Genomic DNA, 9,116 nt, shown 5'->3' with positions numbered 1-9,116 from the left:
TTGAGAATGGCAAACATCTCAGCCAAGTCAGACAAATGATCTGCCTGATGTCGGCTTTTAACCACCATATCATCAATGTAAGCTTCCATTGTCCAGCCCAGCAAAGAAGCAAACATCTTGGTCACCATCCTCTGAAAAGTTGCCCCGGCATTCTTCAAACGAAAAGGAATGACTCGGTAGCAGAAGAGTCCCCTTGGTGTAGTAAATGAGGTGATTTCTCGGTCGGGGCCATGCATGGCAATCTGATGATAGCCACGGTAGGCATCCAAGAAACTTAGCCTATTATGTCCAGCCATCAAATCCACAAGCTGGTCAATTCTAAGCAAAGGAAAGCTATCTTTTGGACAAGCTCGGTTGACGGTCTTGTAATCAACGCAAACTCGCCACTTCCCATTCTTCTTTGGTACCACTACTGTATTTGAAATCCACCGAGGATAGTGCACTTCTTGAATCGCTCGTGCCTCCAGCAAATTCTTGACCTCCTCCGCAACTACCTCGGTGTGATGCAGCGCCAATCTCCTTGTTCGCTGAATGACTGGCTTGGCTCCGGGGAAGACATTGAGATGATGGCAAATAAAACTTGGATCGAGACCGGGCATGTCGTAAGGCGACCATGCAAAAACCTCGATGTTGGCCATCAAAAACTCAACCATCTCGGTCCGTTCTGTGGCAGTAAGGCTAGAGCCGAGCAAGAAGAACTTGTCCGGCTGCTCTGTATCAATTCGCACCTCCACCAATTCCTCGACAGCTTTGTCCTCGGCCTTGGTGCTCACATCATCCAAGACACCCTGGTCTTCCGGTCCCTCAATCATCTGAACAAATCCCTTGGCAGCCCGACTCCCGTTGACTGCCACAAAGCACTGCTTTGACATGACCTGATCGCCCCAAATCTCCTCGATTGCCCCCATAGCCGAGGGGAATCTCATTACTTGGTGAAAAGTCGATGCCACAGCTTGCATAGCGTGAAGCCACCCCTTTCCAAGGATCAAATTGTAAGTAGATGGCACCTGTAACACCCAGAACTCCACCTGTTTGACCACGGATCCCGCTTTGACCAGCAGGATAATCTTTCCCAAAGGCCACTCCGGTTGTGAGTTGAAGCCAACCAATGGCGAAGTCGCCGGGGCCAAATTCGTATCTCGAAGTTGGAGCTGCTTGAAAGCGTCGTAGTACATGATTTCGACCGAGCTTCCCTGATCGATCAAGATCCGTTTGACTTCAAAATCTTTGACGCGGAGTGTAACTACTAAGGCGTCATTGTGCGGTGTCTGAACGCGCTCCAAGTCCCTTGAGGAGAAACTGATCACATCTTTCGCTTCCGCCTTCCCCCTCTTGAGCGCAGGCTGACCCGACAAAACTTCCCGCATGTGCTCTGCATTCTTGATCATACCACGGAGCTCGCAAACACGCGCCGGTTCCACTATGCCGTGGATGACATTTACAACCCCTTGAGGAGGTGCATCTCGGTCATCCGGTCCTCGCGGATTAACCGGAACCTGATTTGCTTGAACGCCCCCATCAATGTAAAGATCCAGGTGCCCAGCTGCGACTAGCTCTTCCAAGTGTTGCCTTAAAGGCAAACAATCCTCTGTTCAGTGGCCCCGCTCCCGATGAAATGTGCAACGATATCGTGGATTGTAGCCCTTTTGTCCATCGCCCAACTTAGCAGGAAACCGGACATATTCCTCGTCTCGGATTTCGCTAAGTATGCGATAGATTGGAATCTTGAAGACCGTGGTTACGCCAGTCCGTGCCTTCAATCTTCTGTTCGCATCGGCCACATTATCCCGGGGGTACTCATCCCGGTCATTCCAACGTCCTTTACCCCGGTGTTTGCGATTCGAGCCACGGTCCGATTCCTCTGCTCGGTCACTTGAGCGGCTGGACTCTTGCCCAACTGTGTGCACTTTGCCTGATGTCTTCTTGTCTGTTACTACCGAAATTGCCTTCACGGTAGATGCTGACGTATCATCCTCGACCCGGATGTGCTCATTGATGCGCTGCATGAGCTGGCCCATGGACGTCGGTTGGTGCATGGTAAGCGAGTCCCGCAGTCTATGTTTGACCGGGAGACCACGCTTGTATTGAGTGATTGCAAGGTTGACCGGGCAATCCAAGATCTCGTTGAAGGTCTCCCAATACCTGGAGTTGTATGCCTTCAGTGTGTCGCTTGGTTCCATCTTGACACTTAGTAAGTGATCGACTTCCTTTGGTGTTTTTGTGTTGGTTTTGAAGCGTGTCACAAAGGCCTTGGCCAACTGATGCCACCTTTGTATGCTCCCTTCCGGTAACCTCTTGAACCACTTTAAGCCCAGCTCGCCTAAACTTGACGGGAAAATTAGGCACATAAGTCCGTCATTTCGCCTATGTCCGGCCATAACCTATCGGAAGTGGCTTACATGTATGTAAGGATCGGTTTTTCCGTCGTAAAGTGTGAACTTAGGCTGGTGGAAGCCCGCCGGAAGCGGTGTTGTTTCTATTTTCAAGGAAAAAGGGATGGCACTCAGCCTGGCCAAGTCCGTATCTACAAAGAGTGGCGCTGCTTGGCGGGGTGGAGGCATTCTGACCTCCTCGCTGGCATGAACCCCGTAGGATAGCCGTTGAAACGCCGGCACCCTTTGAGCCTCCCGCTGGCGAGCTCGTTCCTTCAAGACTGCCCGCAAATCCTCCGAGTGAGCGAAATATGAATACCTCGACGTCGTCACCGGACGCGAGGGCTGGTAGGTGCTATCCTGCGTGCTGGAATTTTCCGCGTGAACTCCTGAATCACCAACTTTGTAGCTTCTGGTAATGGAAATGGGCGGAGTGTGTCACTGACTCTGACTGCCTGAACGGCAGGATGGGGTACGCTCACTGTGGTCTACCACTCCATCTACACCCTTCCCCTTGACATGCCGCTTCAGATCCTCCATCTCTGCCGCTATTCGCCGGATGACAGCGTCTTGGTCCCTCAACTTATTTTCCAGACGTCTGGCGTGTGAGTCTCTCCTCCGCCGGTGACCGTCTGGACTCCGTGAATGACCATGACTTCTTCCGCGCTTATCCCGCGCGTCTTCTGACTGTCCTCCAGTGGGCGTCCCCAAGTCCGCCATTGGACGGATGGCGGGAGGTCCTTCTCTCCTTCGGGTGAACTCCGGTGTGGCTTCATCTATGGCAGACAACGAAAACTCGTCGTTGTTCGCCATGGACGGCGATTAGATGAGCCAGAAAGACAAGGTTTTGTCTGTCAAGCTTCCCACAGATGGCGCCAATTGTACGGGGAGCAAATATTCAGGCAAGCCCGCACTCCTTTCTTCCAAGCTCCTGTCTGTCCAATCGACCTGCGAACACAACGGCGGTGAGCTACCCGGCGGTGTGTGGCCGAAAAACCCCTCCGACGATCAAGTTAGACACGCACACAGAGATAGAGAGAGAGAGAGAGAGAGAGAGGACTAAGTTGAGTGTTTAGTGTATGTCTTACCAAAAATGTTTCTCTCGCACATGGGGGGCGCAGATTCACTTATATACCTTCTGCGCCCCAAATCTACTCTCATTCGTCTCTCGACACGTGGCGCTGTTATCCCATCTATCAGCACAAATCCTGCTGGGCACCATCTAACCCAACTGCCCTCCCATTCTCCTGGGAGCTCGGCAGCCGGTCAGTACTGTCTCGGCCATCGTCTGCCATGCTGCGCTTCTTGCCCAAGTATTCCAACAGCTATGCTCAGATGGGGACCGAACTCGGCAGCATCTCGGCATAGCCGAGCTTGGGACAACTCACGCTTGTCCGCGATCAGCCAGCCTGCCGAGCAAACAGGCACCCCGGCGTCATTACCATGGATCCTCGCAGCTTTGTTCAATCCACGCGCTGCCTTAACCGAGCAGCTTTCTTCACGGCTGGGCCATACAGCTTAGCCCTGCGCCTGTCCGGCATTACTCTGTCCGGCCCAAATCTGTCCGGCATAACTCTGTCCGGCTCAACCCTATATCATTAATCTCCCTCTCAAATATGTAGGATATTTACATATGAAAAATGCTTGACACCTTAATTTTTTTTTTTCATAATCTGACTTATAATGATGTGGTCATGAGTGTCAATTTTTATACAAATATGAGAAGAGAATTAATTAAATTATACATTTCAACCAACCGCATACTCAAACTTGAACTATTTCAAGACGTTATTTCACTATAATTCCAATTAAGAGAATCTTCAATCCTTAATTTCTATCAAATTATACTTTGATAAAAATTTAAAAAGATAAAACGTTGAAAATTATTATTTTTTCCATCAAAATTGGTGAAAAGAAAAAAAAAATTGGGATAAGAATGAAAGTTCTTTTAAAAATTGATAAAATTTTAGTGAAAAAGTTACAATAATTCATATCAAATCAAAAAATTTATTCAAATTTAAAATCAAATTAGATAAAAAAAAAATTTAAAAGAAAATGATGAAAGTTCGAAAATATTTTGAAACCTTCTTATTCTTAAAGATTAGAAATCCGTATGTGTATTATATTCATATTGTATTTTTAGTTATGAAATTGAAATCAAAAGAAATGTATCTTAAATTATTGGATTAATAAAATAAATATCATATTAATTATTGTTAAATATGACTTCACTTCGTATTTAATAATAAAATTATATTTTGTCTTAATTAGAACTTTTAAATTTGTATATTTTCATAACAATAAGATGTATGTCATAACTCATTTAATTTCATTTAATCAGATTCAACTTTTTTTAATACAGATTATTAAAATTGCACTAAATAGATTTATATTTTTTAAAAAAAAAAAATTTTAACTAATAATTTAAAAAGTTATAAACATAAAAGTTAATTTATAAATTTTATGTGTATCACAAGAAAAAATATTAAATTACTTTAAGATAATTATAATAATTTTTTTTTAATTTATAAAATTTCATGCATAACATAAATTATCACTAATTTTAACTTATATCAAATGATGGCTGAAAGTACAACTAAATCAGCCAAGTCTAGGCGCTTTGGATACATTTTTTTTGTTTTCCCATTACTTTTTTTTTTTTTTTTGGTACATCGGAAATGACGTTTTCCCACTACTAGTTTGGCTAATAGCTTGCTAGGTAGGTGTGTTACACGAGCAAGGAAGTCTAGACGCTTTGGATACGTTTGTTTTGTATTCCCACTTCTAGTTTGGCTAATAGCTTGCTAGGTAGGTGTGTTACACGAGCAAGGAAGTCTAGACGCTTTGGATACGTTTGTTTTGTTTTCGAAAATTGTTTGAGATCACTAAAATAATGAACTCTAATAGTTTTAAAAATACTGTGCCCCTAATTGATTTGATATTTTGCTCTTTATTTATTTTTTATTTTTTTATTTTTTGGACTGCCAGCTCATTAGAGTTGACTTAGTAATCCATTTTTAATGGGATCTATCATCACTGTTCGTTTTCCCACTACTAGTTTGGCTAATAGCTTTGCTAGGTGGGTGTGTTCCACGAGCAAGGATCCTTTCCTTTGATCTTTCTATTTGGCTCCTTATTTGGTAGATTATTGAGCTTATTTTTTAGTTTAATTTTGCTGACTTAAATTGTTCATATTTTAAGATTTGTTAAATATATCATATTTGTAAAAAATTAAATGAATCGGATATTGAAAACCACGTGTTCGGATCATTGAATTAAAATTGTTTATTAAAAAAAATTTAATAAACAGTTTTATTTTTTAATAAAACTTATAGTTCAATGATCTGAACATGTGGTTTTCGATATCCGATTGACTTGATTTTTTACACGTATGATATACTCGATGAATCCTAAAATATGAAAGGTTTGAATTATCAAAATTGGGTCCAAAAGTAGACCTAATGACCCATCAAATAAGAAGCCAAGTAGAGAGATCCACGGAGAGAGATCCATGTATGATATACTGGACACCATGAATATGACTATGACTATGACTATGACTATGACCATGACCATGATCAATAAATGGGCAATGGTTTGTTTGGGCCCGCTGTACGATCTGTAAGTTATAATCTTTTCTTAGATTTTTGGGTCAAAAATGAGATGTTAGGGGAAGATTAACAGTTTATATATTGTGTATCACACGTATAAAATGATTTTGAATTATATATTGATATTTTTGAATAACTTTTAAATAAATTTCTAAATTTATAATATTTTTACTGAACGATTGATGTTAATCTGCGGGTGAAAAATGACAATGATAGGAATGTAAAAAAATTGTCAATAAATTTATCTCAAAATGTGATGTGTGACTTAAATTTAGTTTTTGTATAATAAAATTTATAATTGAAATGAATCTCTACTCACCCCTTTTTTTTTTTTTTTTTTGTTAATATTTTTCTGAATAATTTTTTTGAACACTTGGCATTACTGTGAGGAAAGGGAGAGGCAAATTGTGGAGGATGATAACAAGATGGTGAAAGAATTGTTTTTCATGTGGCTTGGTTTTTAAGAATTGTTTTCTATTCCCTCTAATATATTTTGAGTAATCAGTAGTACATTTAGTTGATGCCTCCACGATGAGAAATTATTATTGATTTAAACCATGAGAGCTATTACTTTTGTATTGAAATTTTAAGAGATAAACACTTAAGTGTCAATTATAAATAAAATAGAATATTATTCTAAGAATACTTAATAATTTCTCCCTCAATTAAATGTAACTTTAAGGTAACAAGTCAACCGAACAAATCCATGAATACTTTTTCCATGGATACTTTAACAACTTTTAATATTATTTTACGAAATCGAACACCACCAATTTTTCCACGAACCATAGAAAAACAATCAAACATGACCAATTTTTCCACAAACCAAATTTTTCTATGGATACTTTAACAACTTTTAACATTTTTTTACGAAATCAAACACGACCAATTTTTCCACAAACCTGGATTTTCAATGGGAATGTGTTTGGTGTTACTTATTTTAATAAATTCTAACTTTGAAAAAGTTATTTTGAACTATTTGATTAAATTTATTTCAAATAACTTTTAATTCTAACAACTTATTTTAACTTAAAAATGTTGATTCTGAGAAGCTGTTCACCCCCTACCTCTGATTATTAGCTTCTAAAATGGACTATGGATTATCATTATTATTTTTTGTGGGAAATGTAGACTAGTAATGAATAATAAAAAATAGAAGTTAATTTAAAAAGCTATTTTACAGTTTATTTATCAAACACTATTCAGTAACTTAAATTTATAATTTAGTAGTTGTACCGAACAGATATCTGATTAAAATTATAATCTATAATCCGTTAAATTATAATTAATAATTTGTTTTAACAGCCGCACCAAACACCCCAATATCTTTTTCATTTTCAATGCTTTGTTCTAAGTTAGAACTTCTAACAATGAAATTTTTTATACCCCTCATTTTCATATGCATTTTTATTTTTATGAGAAGGTAGTTTTTGAAAATACAAAAAACAAATTAAAACTTTATCAAAAAATAATTTCAACAAAACAATTTATCGAATAAATTTTCTATATTTAAATTTTTTTTTTTTTATATTCAAGAAAGGAAATATTACAGGGTGCACTCTTAAAAAGTATATATCATAAGAAAAGTTATGATTTTTGTTGTGGGAGTTACAAAATAATTGTGATGAAAATAATAATTTTTGTGATAAAAATTATGAATAACAAAGTTATGATGTGTTCCCCTAAAAGTGTGAATGCTAAAGTTATATATTTTTTTGTAATAAAAATTTTGTATAAGGTTGACCTATTTTGAGAAGTAGGTTAAAAGTTAACTTTTTATTTTTTTAATTTTTTTTTGAAAAAATGTGTAAAAAAAATAAAGAGCTGATATGACCCAAAAAATTAAAAAGCTAATAAACTGATTTTTAATCTTCTTCCCAAAATAAATGCACATGATCGTCTTTCTCAGAGGAGAACCATCCATTTAATTAGACATTTAATAATTACCAAAAAACAGTATATATTATCTCACTATCTCTTAATTATTTATTTACTAGCATGTCAACCGTGCTATACATAGGATAAAATAATATATTATTTATTAAAAATATGATAATTATTTTAATTTTTTATATTTTGTTTCTCGTAAATAAAATTTTATATATAAGTTTAAGAGTTTTGTTCAAATGATCCTTTACTATAATATATAGTATAGATAGATTAAAATTATTGTATTGACAATTAACAATTAAAATTATGCTTTGTTATAAATAAAAAAAAATGACATACGTCTAATACTTCACTATTTTAAAATAAAAATATATGAATTTAAAAAAAATGTTATATTGGTTTTTGAAAGGGAAATAATTAAAGAAGTTTTAAAAACTTAATGAATAAAGACTTTAAAAAGATGTGATTACAATTAAAACCAATGCCATATAAGTATAATTTTAATTGAATATCTATTTATACTTTAACATGCTTATTTAAAACAAAAATAAATAAAAATAAAAATATTAATAATTTTGAATTTTAAAATATGATTTTGTAGACTTGCTATAACTTTTAGAAGGAATATATCAGAAATTTTTTACAAAAATTGAATATTAGTCATTGAATAAATCTTATAAGATTTAAAATAAAATTTATAATAGGAAGAAATTAATGATATTAAAAATGCATTTTAAGAATTTTAAATTTTGAAAAAAATAGCTTAGGACTTTGAACTTCAATTGTCGTACAACATTTTTATTTATATAATAATATAAATAAGGATAGGTAATATCTAGATTAAAATTAATTATAAATATAGATATAGTTAAAAGGATATGGTTTTGTATAACTATATTTGAAGTTCTAAAATTTATTTTTTAACTTCCTATATAAAAAGATTCAAAATTTTAAATTACATATGATTTTTTTCTAAAAACATATGAACTCACAGTGGAGTAGAGAGAGAAGTACCATAAACGAAGAAATGAACTGCACGTATTGAAGATATAGCGATCCGGGTTTTACCCCGACCTTTATTGTGTTCCGGACTCGGGTTTCGTGACTGTATGTTGTTGTCTAGGTCATGTTTCCTTCCTTTTACTTTTTGTATTTGAGTTTTGGAACTTGTTGGGTGAATTTGGAACAGGTTAGTTGTTAGTTGGTACAAATGGTTGCTGCCCAAGTTTTGGCTTCTTCGCTC

The sequence above is a fragment of the Camellia sinensis genome, chromosome 8, assembly GCF_055761805.1.
Source record: "Camellia sinensis isolate YWXY chromosome 8, ASM5576180v1, whole genome shotgun sequence".
NCBI lineage: Eukaryota > Viridiplantae > Streptophyta > Magnoliopsida > Ericales > Theaceae > Camellia > Camellia sinensis.
Note: the sequence above shows the minus strand (reverse complement) of the source record.